General features: G+C 41.4%; 1 pseudogene; it reads left to right on the top strand.

Annotated features, from left to right (window-relative positions):
• The first annotated feature begins 17,277 nt into the window (after window positions 1–17,277).
• Window positions 17,278–17,394, top strand: LOC145405429 (5S ribosomal RNA; annotated as a pseudogene).
• Window positions 17,395–19,540: the final 2,146 nt, after the last annotated feature.

Here is a 19,540-nt window from a genome sequence, read left to right as displayed (position 1 = left end):
GTGAAGTTCATCTGTGCGCCGTGAATACTGCGAATTTCACGTGTGTTTCGTGAAAAACGCGAGAGTCACGTGCGCACCGTGAAGAACGTGAAATTTGCGTGTGCACCATAAAGTAACGAATTCATGTGTGCAATGTTCATAATGCAGAGTTCGTGTGTGCATCGTGAATAACGTGAAATTCATGTGTGTGCTGTAAATAACGTGAAATTTATTTTTGTGCTGCGAATAACGTGAAATTCATGTGTCCATCGTGAATAACGTGACATTCATGTGTGTGCTGTGAATAACGTGAAATTCATGTATGCTTCGTGAATGACGTGAAATTCGTGTGTGTGCTGTGAATAACGTGAAATTCATATGTGCTGTGAATAACGTGAAATTCATATGTGCTGTGAATAACGTGAAATTCATGTGTGCTGTGAATAACGTGAAATTCATGTGTGCTGTGGGACATTATGCTCACAGCCTCGATCCTACCGCGTCATTTCCTCCACTGTGATGAGGAAGGGATGTGTGTGTGTGTGTGTGTGTGTGTGTGTGTGTGTGTGGATTTCTGGTGCTTGTTTTGCATTTCCAAACCTTGATATTCTGCCTTTTTTTGGGGGGGGGGGAATATTATATCATTTGGAAAACACATTATGAAGGCAAGGAGTCGCAGTCTGAGTGGTTTCGGTGACTAACACCTGTCTATATGCGATTTATTTTTTACCTGTTAATGGCTGGACATCGCCTTGTATGTCATCTAAATCGTGTTAATATCAACCTACTTTGCATCACTAACATACAACAGAATGCAGAGTTGTGCATAATAAATCGCTAAGGAAGAGGTGTTACGGAGTTTTCAAAGGGACTCTGGATCTAAGCCATTTAACAGAAGATAATATTCTCCACAAACTCCTGTTTTTAGCCTACTTGGTCATTCACTCCATTACAAAATGATCGTTACTTAGGTTAACTGAAAAGTAGGAATATTGTAATAATAATAATAATAATAATAATAATAATAATGACAACAGTAACGCAATCAACAACAACAATAATAATATTACTACAATCTATCTATCTATTGCCGGACGCCATTATTAATAATAATAATAATAGTAATTAATAATAATAAATTATAATAATAATAATAATTATTATTATTATTATTATTATTATTATTATTATAGTAATAATAATAATAACAATAATAATAACAGTAACGCAACCAACAACAACAACAATAATAATATTAATAGTAATGATAATAATAATAATAATAATAATAATAATAATAATAATAATAATAATAACAACAATAACAACAGCAACAACAACAGCAACAACAGCATAAACATCAACCATCATCATCATAGCCGTGTTTTTCCTCTCTCAACAAAAAAACAGAACGATAAAGGACAAATGCATGGAAATTGGTTGGTTGGAAGGGACTTTGTATGATGCGGCCGATGTCATGTGGTGTTCCCAGCCCGGCCAATATTTTCCTATGCACCGACATACCACCATCTCTCCGCTGCTCACAATATTTCCTGTATTATTCACTGGCGGCTTCTGTTCCCTCCCTGTATGGCTGTCTGCATGGCTGTCTGTGGCTTTGTGTATGGCTGTCTGTGTCTGTATCCCACCCTCTGCCCGCTACTTACGATATTCCCTGAATTACCTATTGGATACCTCTGTTCCTTCCTCTGTATGGCTGTCTATGGTTGTCTGTCTGTCTTTATGGTTGTCTGTGGCTTTAGTTATGATTGTCTATGGCTCTATGTATGGCTATCAGTGACTATGTATGGCTGTCTATGGCTTTATGCATGGCTGTCTATGGCTTTATGTATGGCTGTCAATGGCTTTATGTATGGCTGTCTATGGCTTTATGTATGGCTGTCTATGGCTTTATGTATGGCTGTCAGTGGCTTTATGCATGGCTGTCTATGGCTTTATGTATGGCTGTCTACATGGCTTTATGTGTGGCTGTCTACATGGCTTTATGTATGGCTGTCTGTATGACACTTTGGCTTTCTACAGTGTATGCATGGTTGTCTAAGCCTTTATGCCTGTCTGTCTGTGTGTATGGATTTATATACTTCCGTTATTATGGCTATATGTATGACTGTGTATGGCTTTACTGTGGCCGTCTGTATGACTATAGCTGTCTAGGCTGTATGCGTGGCTGTCTGTATGGCTTTCTTTGGCTGTGTGCATGGCTGTGTGTGGCTGTGTGCCTGGATGTTTGCATGACTGTCTATGGCTGTTTGTATTGTGTGCATGGCTGCCTCGGTGTCTGCCTGTACTTCTGCTTGTACTCTTCTGTAACCATTCGCTTTCATCAGTCATTGAAGGTAATTTACTGCTTCAGCCTTGCCACTATCATATCATTTTATTCAATTAAGGAGAGAGATTTTCACACTGGGGGAATGAGACATAACTTTTAATTTCCTAGTGTTGCTGGGACGCCTTCTCGCAGTGGCACAGGTATTACGCTGCCTGGTTATACAAACATCTCTCCACTCTCTCCCTGTCAACCAAAAGGAGGGTGGTGGACTGCAGGAGAGGGGTAAATTCAGCCAGCAGTCCTTTCGCTTTTGCTTTCCAGGCCTTATATCGAAAGAGTAGGATGTGCCTTTTAGTAAGTTATTCACTATATTTATGTGCATAACTCTGGACATGTACTCAAACAGCCCGTTCCCTTACGCCCAGCAGTCGCTTTACGTGCTGCATATCTTCACATGTCACCATTTCTGCATCAATACCCACTGTCCGCGTTGAATACATGCTAGAGCTGCTATATTCAGGGGGTGCCGAGTGCAGATGTTTTTATGACTGGCAGTGGGCTTTGTAGAAGATCAGTGAGCCTGTTTTAACAGAATGGAGTTCATTAGATTATTTTTGGGGTTCATTGAATTGTTCTGATAGTTAATCATTTTGTTCTTGGAGTTCATCAAATTGTTCTTGTCGCAGCCTGGGATACGAACTCGCGTCCTTTCACACAACATACAACATTGGTAACAGATTAGATACCACGACTGAGCCAGAACAGACGTCCTCGATATGAAGTTAGGTTCCTTAGTACGATGGCTTATATTCTACATTGTTTTGGCTGCTGAGCAGGTGGTGTGATGCTGCCCAAACCACATATCAGACTGCGTGTTTAATATCCTCGATCTCTGAAAACAATTACAGTCCTTCAGTACGATTATTTTATCACTATATTTTATACCTCCTGACGCCTTTATTCAGCTGAAAGTAAGACACAGAACCCTCAAATGGCCGGAACAAGTCTATTATTCCAGTTAACATTAGACAATTATATTTAGTTCGTTATAAGAGCCTAAAATTACAATACCCTCAAGCCCTGAGAGCGCGAACATGATATTGATTGGTCTGGTGTGTGTGTGTGTGTGTGTGTGTGTGTGTGTGTGTGTGTGTGTGTGTGTGTGTGTGTGTGTGTGTGTGTGTGTGTGAACAATCCAACTAATAGGCCAGTCGCAAAGGTAACATGGCAATATCAGCATAATAAGTTTCATCCGATTGAGATCACTCTTGTCTGAAAGGTCAGGGGCAAATCAAGGCTGAAGCGACTCGAGTCTGAGAACAATTTCTGAAAGTTCAAGGTCACAGGGCACTTTGTAATGTCTATATCACATGGCATGTTCACATCAAGCAGCTCTGATTCTTCTGTTCCGATTTATACCAAACTTAGTGGAAGGGTTGAGGATAAAACAAGGACGAAGGAGTCGGTTTTTGCTTCACAGGTTACAGAACAAGGTTAAAATCCAGCTGTGTATGTTTGTGTTTGTGAACAAAATATTTAAAGCAGTCTTAATCTGATTTCGATTAAGCTTTCTGAATGGGTTGGGGGGTCAGCCCATGGCCTGACCAATTGCTTTGAGAACTTCAATCATTGGTCAAGATCATATGGCAGGATGAGCTTAAAGAGGTTTTGTTTGATTTATATGAAACGTTGTTAAAGGGTTTAGGATAAGGCAAAGAGGAAGTGAATCAGTTTCTAGAAGAATCAGTCAGAGATCAAAGTCACAGAACGCAGAGAGTTTTAATTCTGTTTGGACCATATATAGTGGAAAAGCTAAGGATCAGTCAAAGATGAGGAGATTTTAAATCAATCACATGAGGTTAAAAATCAAGGTTACATAACAGATCATCTCCAACAGGTTTGATCTGACTGACCAAACTTGGTAAAAGGGGTGAGGGTAAAACAAAAAAATAATCGGCCCAAGGCCAAGGACACAGACAAAGTTATATATTCAGCTCTGGACTAATTATGAGGTGTGAATTTTGCTCTCACAAAGTGTTCATCGTAAAGAATGTCACCATTAACCCTGTCTATCCGGTACGACGACATTTTTTTTCTCTATTCAGGTTACCGCTAGATGATTTTATTTAAAATAAGATTGTTCTCCAAAAGTGAGAATGCTGTTGGAAGCAATATCTAACCTAGCCACCACTGATCTCTTTCTCAGAACTTTATAATCGTCTACAGATAACAAAAATCAGCTGAAATGATATCACATCGGATGAATTGGGTTAATTTGCAATGTGGACTGTACATTATAGCAGAGAGAGTGAACGTGGGGGTGGCTTTTCTTAAGCTGAATAAGGGCAAATTAGGAGAGGAAAAATACAAGCGTTGTGAAGGTGATGTTGCTCTTGTGACCCCTGATTAAATATGGATGTGAATTCAGGGGACCATAGGTTGAAATTGCCTTGCTGCAGTTCACCATTTTCCTATTGGAAGATAGGGAGGGAAGTAAGGGACCTTTGCATAACTGGACAGTTAAGCCGACGGGATGTGTTGGTGCCACTGCATGAAGGCTTCCCCCTCCAGCGCCGGAGAGAAGGGGTAAAAGAAGTATGAATATCTATCTATCTATCTATCTATCTATCTATCTATAGCCCAACGCCTTAATCCCGCAAAGGGTGGCCGCAGACAAAACGCCTCCAAGGCGCTCTGTCACCCACCATTTGACTACCCTCCCCCCAACTCACTCCCCCCTCCCTCATATACCTCTCAACTCCATCCCTCCACCTCATCCTCGGTCTACCCCTCCCTCTCCCTCCCTCCACCTCACCTACATACACCCTCTTGGTCAGTCGTTCATTCTCCATTCTCTTCACATGCCCAAACCACCTCAGTGTATTTCTCCTAATCTTCTCAACCACATCCACATCCACCTCACAACGTTCCTTCACTTCTTCATTCGTCAACCTGTCCCTCCATGTCACTCCACATGCTCCTCTCAAGTAACTCATTTCCACTCCTCTCACTCTTGACTTGTTCCCCTCTTGCAAGGTCCACGCCTCGCTTCCATACGTCAGGGTAGGGATCACAATACCATCATGCAGTGACTTCTTAACTTCCATACTCACCTCCCAATTTCTCATCATTGCTTTCAGTGAACCAACAATCTTCCTTAACTGCTGTACCCTTTCATGCACTTCATCCCCCAAAGTTCCATCCTTACTCATCACACTACCCAAGTACTTCAATGCACTCACATTCTCCATATCCTCACCATCCAACCTCACTGTACATTCTGTGACATCATTCCTCTCAAACACCATAACTTTACTTTTGTTTACATTAACTTTCAGTTTCCTCCTCCTACACACTGTCCCAAATTCATTCACCAAACCTTGCAACTCCCATTCATCTTCACTCAACAATACTGTATCATCAGCAAACAGCAACACCAGAACCTTCCAAATCTCACCATCATTCATTAGAGCCACCCCCACATCCACTGCCCTACCTTGCAACTCCTTTACAACCCCATCCATGTATACTGTATATTAAACAGCCATGGAGACATCACACAACCCTGTTTCAGTCCCACATTGAGATCAAAGAACTCACTCAGCTCACCATCCACTCGCACCATAGCCCTAGCTCCTTCGTACATACTCTTCATAGCACTCAACAATTTCCCCTCCACTCCATATATTCTTAATACCTTCCACATACCTTGCCTATCTCTTCTGTCTTAAGTTTTCTCCAAGTCCATGAAGGCAGCATACACTTTCTTTCCCTTCTCTTGATACTTCTCCACTAAACATCTTAGAACAAATATCTGATCTACACACCCTTTTCCCTTCCTAAATCCCCCTTGTTCTTCTCCAACTAGCTCCTCTGTCATATGCCTAACCCTATCATTGAGTATTCTACCATATATTTTACCAGTCACACTAAGAAGGCAAATACCCCTATGGTTACCACATACTTCTCTCTCCCCTTTTCCTTTGTATAAAGGAACAATTATACCTGATTTCCAGTCCTCTGGAACCCTTCCCTCTTCCCAAGCCAATCTACACAACTTCCATATCCACTCCACAACAATCTCACCCCATACCTCAGCATTTCACCACACACTCCGTCAATTCCTGGGGCATTTCCCAACATGAACTTCTTCATTGCTTCCACTACTTCCGCCCTACTGATCTCTTCCTCCCTCCTCTCATCTCTTCTTCTCCCAGCCATTCCCCAACCACTTATACTCGCACTGCTCTCACTTTCTGCATTCAACAAATCTGCCATACATTATTCATGAGCAATGTTTACATAGACTTGGAGTAGAAAATCATCATATTTTCGCTGTGCTTGAAGGTTATGTACAGTACACACCTTATTTGGGGTAGTTTTGAGCTTTTGCACTGAGTGGCGAATCCCTTCGCTCTGACGTGTTTTTCATGTCACTCTTTCATCCCCCAGACGACTGTACTCATATTAGGAGAGAGATTTGGAACCAGAGGAATTAGTTATAGGCCTCCTTAAGCTTTTCCCTGCTATTCTTTGTTCACTCTAACTTGGCCTAAAATTGTCATCTTTCCATCTTGAATGATGAGTTAGAAGATTGACACGAGAATAAGGAGCTAGTCACGAAAAAGTGCCATGGAAAGGATGTACGTAGAGCCGTAGTATCGTCTTATTCCGTCACTGAGTTGCGGAATTAAGCTGCTGTAAGATTTTAAAAAATCTGGGCCAAGTTTAAGTGAGCGGACTATAGTGTTTTGACCTAAGTTAATGAAATCTATTAGTAAGAACAGCATACCTGTGGAAATACATGCGTCCAAGGGGTTAATGTCAAAAAAGTGAAGAGAAAATTGAGGTGAATATGTATTGAGAGAGAGAGAGAGAGAGAGATCAAGGTACGCAGGCTCACCAGTCTCTTCACTCTGTCACGTCTGTCCCTTACAACCCCACTGCCCTCCGACGCTTCTCTCTCTCTCTCTCTCTCTCTCTCTCTCTCTCTCTCTCTCTCTCTCTCTCTCTCTTCAGTTTTCGCCATCATTTTCCAATACCAGTTCATTTTTTTTTTTGTCATTCTTTCCTCTCTTACTCCGCATCATCTTCAGCGAATACTTTCCCTTATTTTCCCTTCTTCCTTGTTCCCCCTTAATTTCCTCCTCTCTCTTGTTTCCAGTTTCTCTTCTCCGTTCCTTCCACTGCTTTATCAATTATTTCTTTTCACTTCTCTCTCTCTCTTCCTGACATCCGACTGTTCTCTTTCCTCATCTTTTTACCGTTTTCATTCGTTTCTCTGTTTCCTCTCTCTTTTCCAGTGTCATCCTTTCCTGTTACATCTCTCTCTCTCTCTCTCTCTCTCTCTCTCTCTCTCTCTCTCTCTCTGTCCAGCACATAGTATTAACACATTTTTTCCCCTACCTCCTTCACACATCCTATTTTCATCTCAGTTCATCTCCTCATCTACAAGAAATCTTCTCATTAATGCGTACAAAATCATTTATGCTCCCATTTACATCAGAGTTTCATATCCAAAAGTCCTTCTTATAAATGATCTTCGTTTTTGTACCTTTGTCTCCATATATATTCATCACCTTGCATATCAGTCTTAATGTTATCGTCTACAAATTATCTTTCAAGGTATTCTTTTTCTACCATCAATTCCGTCATTATTCATAGTCATTTCCTAGAAGTCTTCACACCCAATAAGGTATCCGTCTCGTAATTTTCCTCTAAGAAATTGTTCACCCTTCAGACATTTTTCTAAGCAGTTTATGCCCTCGAGTCCTTCTTACAGCCTCTTTTCCTGTTTTAATAGTCTCTCTCTGCACATTGATTACTTTACTGCTCAGTCTTGAAGCATATGTTCTCTTTCACTTAGTTTTGTATTCAGTCCTCCCAGCTTCCATATCTTCCACCATCGTGTACACAGCTCCTCATTATTTTCCCTGAACGCTTTCCCCTCCATCACAGCCACCACTACTCTATTTTTCCCGAGTTCCCTGAAACAACTTTATTTTGTCTCTCATTTTACCCCTCATCTGGGAATCGTAAACCTGTCTTCCTATTTTTCCTCCATAGCCTAGTTCACGATTAGCAACTTTCCGTAAATGGTTCATGTCTTAGGTTCTCCAAGCCCTCCTCTTTTATTTTTTTATTTATTTAATGTTTTTTACTCAGCATCTTTAGTGTTTAACTCTTGACACCACTGAGCAATTTAGGAAGGAACTTTAAGGCTGATGAGATTATTGAAAGCTGCAATCCATCCCTCCATTTCGAAATTCCTCCTAGTTTATCACTTCGCTTCCCATATTTTAAGAATCATTTTAGCCTCATTTTCTTCTGTCACATACTCCATCACGTCCTCTGTCCACCTCCCGTATTCCATTTTTTTTTTTTTCCTTTCATCTCGTCTCTTATTATTCACCTCATCTACAAGTCACTCTGCAGACTTATAATTCTTCCACCACCTCGTTCACGCCTCGTAGCCATTTATTTTAACGTTTTTTTCTTCCATCTCCCCTAAACGTTTTTTCCATTTCTTCTGAACGTTTATTTCACTTTCCCTAAACGTTTCTTTCATTTTCCCTAAACGCTTCTTCCATTTCCCCCAAACGTTTCTTTCATTTCCCCAATCGTTTCTTTCATTTTCCCTTAAACGTTTCCTTCATTTCACTTAAACGATTCTTTCATTTCCCCTTAAACGTTTCTTCCATTTCCCTCAAACGTTTTTTTCATTTCCCCTAAACATTTCTTCCCTTCCCCTGAACGTTTCTTCCATTTCCCCTGAACGTTACTTCCATTTCCCTTAAACGTTTCCTTCATTCCTCTAAACGTTTCTTCCATTTCCTCTAAATGTTTCTTCTATTTCCCTTAAACGTTTCCTTCATTTCCCATAAACTTTTCATCCATTCTCTTAAACGTTTCTTTCATTTCCTCTGACCTTTTCTTCCATTTCCCCTTAAACGTTTCTTCCATTTCCATAAACGTTTCACTCATTTCCCCTAAACGTTTCTTCCATTTCCCTTAAACGTTTCCTTCATTTCCATAAACTTTCCTTCATTTCTCCCAAACGTTTCTTCCATTTTCCCTAAACTCTTCTTCCGTTTCCCCTAATCGTTTCTTTCATTTCCGCTAACGTTTCTTTCATTTCCCCTAAACGTTTCTTCCATTTCCCCTAAACGTTTCTTTCATTTCCCCTAACGTTTCTTTCATTTCCCCTAAACGTTTCTTCCATTTCCCCATAACGTTTCTTCCATTTCCCCTAAACGTTTCTTCCATTTCCCCTAAACGTTTCTTCCATTTCCCCTAAACGTTTCTTCCATTTCCCTTGAACGTTTCTTTCCTTTCCCCTGAACGTTTCTTCCCTTCACCTAAACGATTCTTTCATTTCCCCTAAAAGTTTCTTTCATTTCCCCAAACGTTTCTTTCATTTTCCCTAATCGTTTCTTTCATTTCCCTAAACGTTTTTTCATTTCCTCTAAACGTTTCCTTCATTTCCCCTCAACATTTCTTCCCTTCCCCTAAACGTTTCTTCCACTTCCCTTAAACGTTTCCATCATTTCCCTTAAACTGTCCCTTCATTTCCCATAAACGTTTCATCCATATCCCCTAAACGTTTCCTTTATTTCTCCTAAACGTTTCTCCCATTTCCTCTAAACATTTCTTTCATTCCTCCCTAAACGTTTCTTCCATTCCCCCCTAAACGTTTCCTCCATTTCCCCTAAACGTTTCCTTCATTTCCCTAAAACGTTTCCTTCATTTCCCTTAAACGTTTCTTCACCCATTACTACCACTATGCATGTCCTTCTGTCCCTGTCTCGCGGGCCGCCTCCACCCTCTCCTCTGGACTGCGGTGGACATCAAAATTCATCTTGCATTCTTTAACCTTATAAAATTGTTCACTTAGTCAGAGAAAGAGCCGGTCCCACCTTGGCAGCCAGACCAACCCTCTTTCCTTTCCCTTTTTGCTTCTCTTTTGTTCGACTTCCGACACTCTCTCTCTCTCTCTCTCTCTCTCTCTCTCTCTCTCTCTCTCTCTCTCTCTCTCTCTCTCTCTCTCTCTTCCATGGTTTCCCCTTCTCCCTTCTTTTCACATGCATCGCTCACTCATGGACTCTCTCGCGTTGCTTAACCCCATCTCTCTCTCTCTCTCTCTCTCTCTCTCAAAATTATCCACATTTCATTCTCTCCTAGTTATTTTCTCTTCCTTTTCGCGTTCAGTTTCTCCCCCCTTTATTTCCTCCCTCACTTCCAGGAGTTCCCTCCCTCTTTCCCCTCCTTGTTTCCTCCCCTCTCTTCTCCCCTCTCCCCCTGTGTCTCCCCTCATTAATACTTATAAAAAATGTATTGTAATCCTCATGCATTATAAATCATCACCTTATTTATCGTCCGCCATTTCAAGCATATTTCCCCTTTCACACTCCCCTATCACCCTCCCTGCCCCTCTTTCCTCCCTGTCCCTCGTCTTCCTCCCCCTACATTCTCTCCCTTCCTTCTCTTCTCCCCTTATCTTTTTTTTCTTTTTTTCTCCTTCATCGCTTCCTACCCTTCTCCCCTCTCTGCCTTCTCTCTCCCCTCCCTCTCTCCCTCCATCCCTTCTCTACCCCTCCCTGCTCCTTCACTTCTTCTAATCCCTTTTTCCCTTCCTTCGTTTTCCCTCCATTTTGCTCTCTCTCCTCCTCTTCTTCCCTCCTTCCTCTCTGCCCCTCCCATTTCTCTCCTCTGCCTTCTCCTCCTTTTCCCTCCCCTCCCTTCATCTTCTCTCTCTCTCTCTCTCTCTCTCTCTCTCTCTCTCTCTCTCTCTCTCTCATCCACATAGTTCGAATAGTCTGCCCTTAAATATAATCATCCCGTAGAAGCAGGAATGAAAAACGAGAAACGCGTCATCGTAGAGAAGGGATCAACAGCCAACACGAAGAGGAAAAAAAAAAAAATCCTGTCAAAGCCTTTTTCGTTGGGCTAAGACACTGGGCCATTAATTAATACAATTCCCTTCGCATCTCCCATTGTAATTCACTTTCCGTATTGCACTTTAATATTCTGTTCTTAGTTCATGCCATTCTAGTACCAATATTGTTGTGCAAAATAATAGCACTTGAATAAATTAAGTGCCATCTCCTAACACAAACTGGTAAACAATTGGTGCTGGGGAGGAAGAAGGAAGAGGGCAGAAGAACAAGGATAGACTCGGACGGGAAGAGAGCTAAGGGGGAAGATGAAGCCCTGAATGAAAATACAGAGCCTTTTTCACTGACGTAAATATAGGCCTGCGTTACGATCGACTGTAAGGCACCGCAACCTCTAAGGCACCGCAACTTCTCGCCACAGTCAGCCTTACTCCCCTGTGACTCGTGTTCTAAGAAAGCAAGTCTGTCTCCCTTTTTTTATCTCTTTATTTCTGAATTTAACATATAAATTTTCTTATACTGTGGTTATATAATCTTCGTCGGTATTAAAGATATAGGTACAAGAGAATATGCCTAATAATTCGCTATGAAAGAGGTGTAAGTGCCTGATAATTCGCTATGAAAGAGGTGTAAGTGCCTGATAATTCGCCATGTAAGAGGTGTAAGTGCCTGATAATTCGCCATGTAAGAGGTGTAAGTGCCTGATAATTCGCCATGTAAGAGGTGTAATTGCCTGATAATTCGCCATGTAAGAGGTGTAATTGCCTGATAATTCGCCATGTATGAGGTGTAAGTGCCTGATATTTCGCTATGGAAGAGGTGTAAGTGCCTAATAATTCGCTATAGATGAGGTGTAAGTGCCTGATAATTCGCTGTGGAAGAGGTGTAAGTGGAAGAGATGTAAGTGCCTAATATTTTGCTATGGAAGAGGTGTAAGTGCCTGATAATTCGCTGTGGAAAAGGTATAAGCAAGCCTTCTGAGTTGACAAGTATTCGGTTCCATTACTTCCGGATTACCTGCTGCCTCTCGCGGGATGGAAGTAAAGCCCACCAAATCCAATATTTTGGTGGAGTAGGGAAGCTTTCTAAGATCTGTTCCCTAGCGATACAATTACCTAGTTCATCTTAGTATTAGCTAGTATGGCTTCCTATATCTTTTAAATGTCGACGTAGCTGGCACAGACACAAGCGAGTATAAACGCGTTATGTCCAGAAATAAGATGAGAAAGGAAAAGAATATGGCTCTAAGTTCCTCACCATAACTTTCAGAGAAGCCATAGTGAATCGGACAAGGGGAAGGAGAAGCTATATAGAGCAGTATCTTTCTGTTCTTATTTACTGTTAATAGCCCGTTTTTTTCTTCCCTGACGATGATCCCTAACTCCTTTCAACTAGACTCGTTTGGCTCTAACTTTGGCTAGATTTTCATTTTGTCGCTCATTTTACGTTGATTGGTGGCAGAAAAGGGCAGTAGTATAGCGCTACATTCTTTTCATCGCACTTCTTGACTAACATCATATTCTAGTACTAATACTTTGTTACAACTCTGCACCGAAAATGGAGATGGCAATTTTGGGTCAGGTTAAAGTAAAAAGAGTAAAGTTAATGCCCATGTATACTCAGAATGGAAGATCGTTTTAAGTACTAACCATGAGAGTCATTCCTGTTTCATAAATAAGGCTTATCGTATTTCGTGCAATTGCGACTTAATGATCAAGCTATGAGAGTGGCTCATTTCAGTCAGATAAAAAAAATAGGGTAGTTTAAGGTATACGGTAAAAAAGAGACACAAGTCAAGTTATTCACCACTATCATCAGTGTGAGAAAGAGAGAAAAAAGATGAAGTACTGAAATGGGCAGGAAGTTTAGTGATTTCGAGCAGATAAAATTATATTAATGGAAGGGAATTAGAATCACATTTTCAGTTACAGGTATGTGATTAAGTAAAAGACTCTAGTAATTAATCACAAATTTGGGGGAGAGAAGAAAAATGACAAAAGTATTAGGAGGGGATGAAATACTGACAGGGGTAGCACGTGTGTAGAGTTCGTGGAGGTAAGGAATGATGTATAAGGGAGCATATATGTGCATAAAGACCAGGTAAAGGTGTGCAGTGTAGAAAATAAATAAGCAGAACACTGGAACATATATCCAGTTATTGACCACAGATTTCCAGGGAGTAAAGAGGTGAAGTGAGTGTTGAAGAGGCAGAGTAGAGGGGCTGAGAATTGAGTGGGCGAGGTAAGAGGGTGGAGGGGGAGATGAGACAGATAAAGCAAGGACTTTTTTTCGTAATCGCCGGAATACTGAAAGGCAAAATGGATAATGGTGAGGAGATGGAAGAGGCAGATAAGTATATAGGCTGCAGTGAAAGGAATTTTATGTGAGATGGGAAAAAATAGGCATAGGTAGAGAAAGACAAGCAGACTCATGTGCAGGGTAAGTAAAAGAATGTGATGAAGAAGTTAGTACGGAATATGGTGTGAGAGAGAGAGAGAGAGAGAGAGAGAGAGAGAGAGAGAGAGAGAGAGAGACAGACAGACAGAGAGAGAGAAAGAGAGAGAGAGAGACAGAGAGAGAGAGAGAGGATGACGCCGAGTAACCATGGGTAAATTGTGATATAATTCTCTTCATACCGAGCCCATTCATATATTCCTGTCACCTCAAGACGATTTTAATAACAGAAATAGATCTCAAGCACTGAGGGTTTTTATCAAGGCTTTATCTGACTTTTACTGCCATTAAAAGTCCTTCCTTTGCTAAACAGGGCCGTCTAGAGGTAGAAATATGAAACGTACAAAGTCATCACCGTGCTGAAGAATGTAAAGGAGGCTTTTTATTTCATTTTTTCAGTCAGATGACATTTTTTTTTTTTTTACTTTATATTTTCCACCGTTCGATAATTCTCAGTTTATAAGGGATTCTTTGATTTCGATTGTCTTGATATAGCTTTCATTAACCTCTCTTATACAAGAGGAGTTACCTCAGGTAACTAATATCGTCTGGAGGAGGAAAGAAGAAAGTAATGCCAATAGTTGAAGGGGTTAATGCCTATAGTCACAGAGGTTTTTTGTTAAATGATTAGAATTATCAGAATAGAGTCAGCACCAGAAAGGACGCCATCCAACTGAAGGGGGTAATGTAGTCGGAACTATTTTACTCACTGGCTTTAAAACTTCAGTGAATAAATGCGTTCTTCGCGTATTTCATCCTCTCAGACATTGATCTCAAACAAACCTTTTGGCTGTTATTCCCAGTCACTCCGGCAAATTATTATTATTGTTATTATTATTATTATTTTTTTAAAGAATATCCATGCAATATTCAGACGATTTCACTCAGCTTAGTATAAACTTCGTGTCTTGAAGAGGGTAAATAAATGTTATATTTAACTCTCCAGTTCGAAAAAATTTATCTCAAAGTGAAATATACATAATTGCCTCAGTGTAGTAAGAATAAAAAAAAATGTTAATTAGACTGAAGGGATTTATGCGGGTTGCTTTTATCGCTGCAGCCAGAGAGGTCCTAGACATGGGTAAAGTCATTAAGAGATAGCTTGAGAAAACATAATGAGAACAGAAATCCTGAATTGGTGCGGGATCATTAGGACCGTAAGATGAGACGCCGCTAATCCTTTAGGAGTTGAGTATTTGCCTTCGAAAATCCTTAGTGAGTGACTGACTGACCGGACCCTGATGCTTCCGCTTCTAAAAGGCTTCCTTGGACTTTGAGGGTCCTGGGAAGGAATTAATATGACTGATTTCTTCCATTCTATCCAAGGACCAATTTAATTTTAGTCTTGCTGCTTAAAGACAAATCATTATCCAGTTTAAGAGAGACTTGAGCCCCATTACCGCTTCCACAGGGTCATCTCCTGCCCACACATGGTTCACTAATTGCTCGGGCCAACAAGGAAAATAAGTGTCGTATTTTGACTTTGATGATTTCGTAACACCTCTTCCGTATCAATTTATCCAGTGCATTACACATGAGTGTCATCTAAATAATAAAGCCAAGCTGTGTACGTGTGTGTCTGTCTTTGCGTCTGTTCGTTTCTTCCACGAGAATGGTACTAGATGCCGACCTAGTTCTCTTTGCATTAGATCGGGGTAAGTTCAGTGTCAAAAAATAAAATAAATGGTGGTCGTGCGCGACGAGACTGCAAAAAATTGTCGGAAATAGCGACACGCATAAATGTCTGTGCGTTTGTTCATTTTTTTAACGAGAACGGTAATAGATATCGACCAAATTCTTTGTGCATTAAGTCGGGGTAGGGCCAGGGAGTGTTTAAAATACCCAACAAAACTTTTGGCAGTCGCGGGGGACGCGACGGAGCGAAATTGTCGGGAATGGCGACACACGAAAATATGCGAAAATCATTTTTTCGACTTCGTGGGCTCAGTAAAGGTATGGGAACAAAGATAATGGTATTTGCAAACATTTTATGATGGAAAAGCAAGTAGTTAGTCCCGGAAATTTTTGCGGGCAAGCAGTAGTTTAGATATATAAACACCACACACACACACACACACACACATACACACACACACACACACACACACACACACACACACACACACACACAAACACACACACACACACACACACACACACACACACACACACACACGTTCCAACTTCAACTTCCTCCCACACACAAACCCTCCCGAGCTCTTCCTCTGTTTTCTCTCCCCATCTCCCGCCTCCACTTCTGCCTCCTTGCCTCCTCCTCCGCCTCGCTCACATTATGCAGACTATTATTATAATGTCCTTTTCGGGGACGCGTTGCCGAAGATGACCTCCCAAATTCTCTCTTTCCTCTCCTCCCTCGAGTTTTCATGATATTTTTTCTGTCTTTCCTCAAATTTTATATCTCCCACATTATTCTTTTCATCCGTCCTGTCATTTATGTATGATATTTCTTCTCATCCTCTCATTATATATTTTTTTCTTTCCCCCCTCTCCTAATTTCGAGTTTACTGTTTTCTTTTTCTTTTTTTCATTTCCATACCTTTCTTATCTTCCATACCTTTCTTATCTTCCATATTCTCTCCCCTCTTCTCTTTCTCTTTTTCCTCTCTTTTCCCTCCTGTTGTTTGTAGTTTCATTTTCTTTCACATCTTTCTTTGCTTCCCGTGATCTTTTTCTTCCCTCAGATCTCTTTCCTCTGACACCCTTCTCTCTCTCTCTCTCTCTCTCTCTCTCTCTCTCTCTCTCTCTCTCTCTCTCTCTCTCTCTCGTTCTGTATAATCTTTAGTCGTCATTTTCACATATTCTTTTCCTTTTCATTCTTTCTGTCCATTTATACATAATTTCTCCTCCTCCTTGCTTCCCTTCCCTCCCTCATTCCTCTACCTTGCTTCCTTCTTTCCCGCGCCTCCCCTCCCTCCTCCAATTCTTATCTCCTTCTCTCCCAGTTCTCTCCACCTCCTTCCCCTCAACAACCCACTTCCAGCTGTCTCCTTATCTTTCTTCCTCTCCGCTTACCTACGTCGTCTCTCTTTCCTCCACCCTCTCCCCCTCACATTCCTTCTCCGCTTCTTCTCTCTCTCTCTCTCTCTCTCTCTCTCTCTCTCTCTCTCCCTCTCCCCCTCTCCCCCTCTCCTTCTCACCCTCTCTTTATTCCCCTCCCCATTCCCCTTACAGTCTTTCCCTTTATCCCTCCCTCTCCCTCTCTCCCTTCCCTTGTGCTTGTTCCTCTCTCTCTCTCTCTCTCTCTCTCTCTCTCTCTCTCTCTCTGCTTGCTCAGTTTAGTATCTTGCTTCCTCCTTCGAGACATTTCAACACACGCACTTCCTGTCTCAACCTCTCCATCTCTTTCCATTCGTCCTCTTCCTGTCTCTCTCATTTTCTTTAGCCATCCCTTCTTTTTCTCTTGTCATTTTCCCATTCCTCTATCACTTTAGCCTTTTCTCTCTCTATTCGCTCTTTTTCTTTATCTTTGTTCCTTTCTCTCTCTCTCTCTCTCTCTCTCTCTCTCTCTCTCTCTCTCTCTCTCTCTCTCTCTTTCTGTTCCTTTCCATCTCTTTAATCTTCTTCCTTTTTGTCTCACTTTTTTTTCATCTCTCTAACCACTCCCTTTTTCCTCTCATCTATCTGTCCTCTCCCTTTCTTTTTTATATCTGCCACGTTGAGTACACCGCTTCCCGTCCGATCAGCGAAGTTAAGCAACGTTGGGTCTGGTTAGTACTTGGATGGGTGACCGCCTGGGAACACCGGATGCTGTTGGCATCCCTACGTCAAGTGGGGTTGGTGGAGGATTAGTGCCCCTCCCTGTAAAACAATTAACTCTAAGCCCTTGGCCACCCTGTCTGGGATACATGGCGTCTGGCAATGAATGAATGAATGAATTCTGACTCACTTTCTCCTTTCTGTTTCTACCCATTTTCTTTCTTCGTGTTCTTTTCTAGTATATTATTTTACCATTTTCTCTCTCTATGCACTATCGTTCTCTCGACTTCTATCCCCCCTGTCTCTCTCTTTCTCTCTCTGTCCACTACCTTTCCCTTATCTCTTATCTCCTCTCTGGCTACTACAAGAGGCTTCCCCAGTCCCATTTAAACCCATCTGATAGTAGCAATTAAGAAAAAAAGAAACAAAGACGTGACGGTAGTGAAGAGAATTACGTGTCACTCTTTCCGTCAGTCCCTATGGTTTATGTTTCTCTCTCTCTCTCTCTCTCTCTCTCTCTCTCTCTCTCTCTCTCTCTCTCTCTCTCTCTCTCTCTCTCTCTCTTTTCCTTCTCATCTTCCTCTGTCTTACTCATTCCCTTTCCATTTCCTTCTCATTTTTTCCTTCCTTCTCCCTCTGCCTCTCCCTCTCCCTCTACCTCTTTCTCTCCCTCTCCATGTCCCTCTCCCTCTTTATCTCATCTTTCTTTCTCTTTCTTCCCCTGTCTTTCACTTCCACACCTGTACATATCTCGCCTCTCAGTCTCATTTCCTTTATCACTTTTCCTCGCCTACTGCCATTCTCTCTCTCTCTCTCTCTCTCTCTCTCTCTCTCTCTCTCTCCTTCCTTCATCCAACGATCCATCCATTATATTCATCTTAGTCTCCATTCTTCCATCCATCCCTCCATCCACTCCCTCTTCTTTCCTTGTATCCATCCTACCATCCATCTTTGCTTTCACATCACGCCATCCCCACCAAAACATCCATTAATCTGTACTTGTAGCTAACCATCCACTATTCCATTTTTTCCATCAATCGTTCCATTCACTCAACTTTCATTTCTTTTCATTTTGATCTAATCATTCATCCTTCCATTTACCCAGTTTATCTTTCCTCATTTCCACCCAAGCATCCAACCATCCATCGTTCCTTGCATCCATCCAGCCTTCCATTCATCCAATTTTTCATTCATCCATCCAGCCTTCCAGTCACCCATTCATCCAACTTTCCATTCATCCATCCACCCTTCCATTCATCCAGGCTTCACTTCTCCTTACTGCCGTCCGACCATCCCTCCCTCCATCCCACCCCTGACTCTGGGATGAGGTAGTCGGTTTACGTATGTTGTAGCCTGTCAAGTGTCGTTTTCTCTCAGTTAGCCACGAATAGAATAGTCTTCCTTACTGAAAAATAGAGACAGGAATGGGAAAGAAAATGATAGAGAAAGGCTATTTAGCGTGACATACCACCCATCCCACATTACGCCTATGAAGCGTAGGGGCCCGAGGTTAGGCCGTCAGTCTATACTCATTTTACTCTAACTTGGCCTAAAACTGCCCTCTCTGCATCTTGAATACTGAGTTATAACACGAGATCATCATTTGAATATGATGCTAGTCATGAAGAATTGCTATAAGGTTATAGAGCAATAGTACTATGTTATTAATGCCACTGAGGTCAGTGAAATAAGCTGCAAAAGGACAAAGAATCTGGGCCAAGTTAAGGTGAAATAACTATAGTATAAGGGTACATGACCAGCCCTCACCCCTAGGTAGCACTACATGATCAAAATACTTTCATTTATCTGCCAGGGATCGAACCTATGCAGTGCCAACCCTCCGAGTGGGGCATGCTAACCACTAAACCACCAGACACCATTACTGATACACGTACTGGAGGAATAAGGACATTTTAAAGACTAATTCCCTTTAGAAGAGTATTACCCACTAATGGAATTTTTTTTACAAACAATCCAGACGACAAAAATCTGATTCCGAACGATGAAAGACGAATTTCAGAATGAACACTAAGGCTTCGGTCATCTCAAAATGGTTAGTGCGTCTGGTTACGAGGTGCTTCAGTTATTAAATTTGTAATATTATATGTAACCTGTTTCTCTGTTAATTATAGCCAAAAGCATATTAATTGTCTGTGAACCGTAAAACCTTAGAGCATTAATCTCTCTCTCTCTCTCTCTCTCTCTC

Source organism: Coenobita brevimanus, chromosome 66 (genome assembly GCF_032717465.1).
Source record: "Coenobita brevimanus isolate Jiangsu-jjx chromosome 66, ASM3271746v2, whole genome shotgun sequence".
Lineage (NCBI taxonomy): Eukaryota > Metazoa > Arthropoda > Malacostraca > Decapoda > Coenobitidae > Coenobita > Coenobita brevimanus.
The sequence above is the reverse complement of the archived record's forward strand: the minus strand, read 5'-3'. Positions and strand labels throughout refer to the sequence as shown.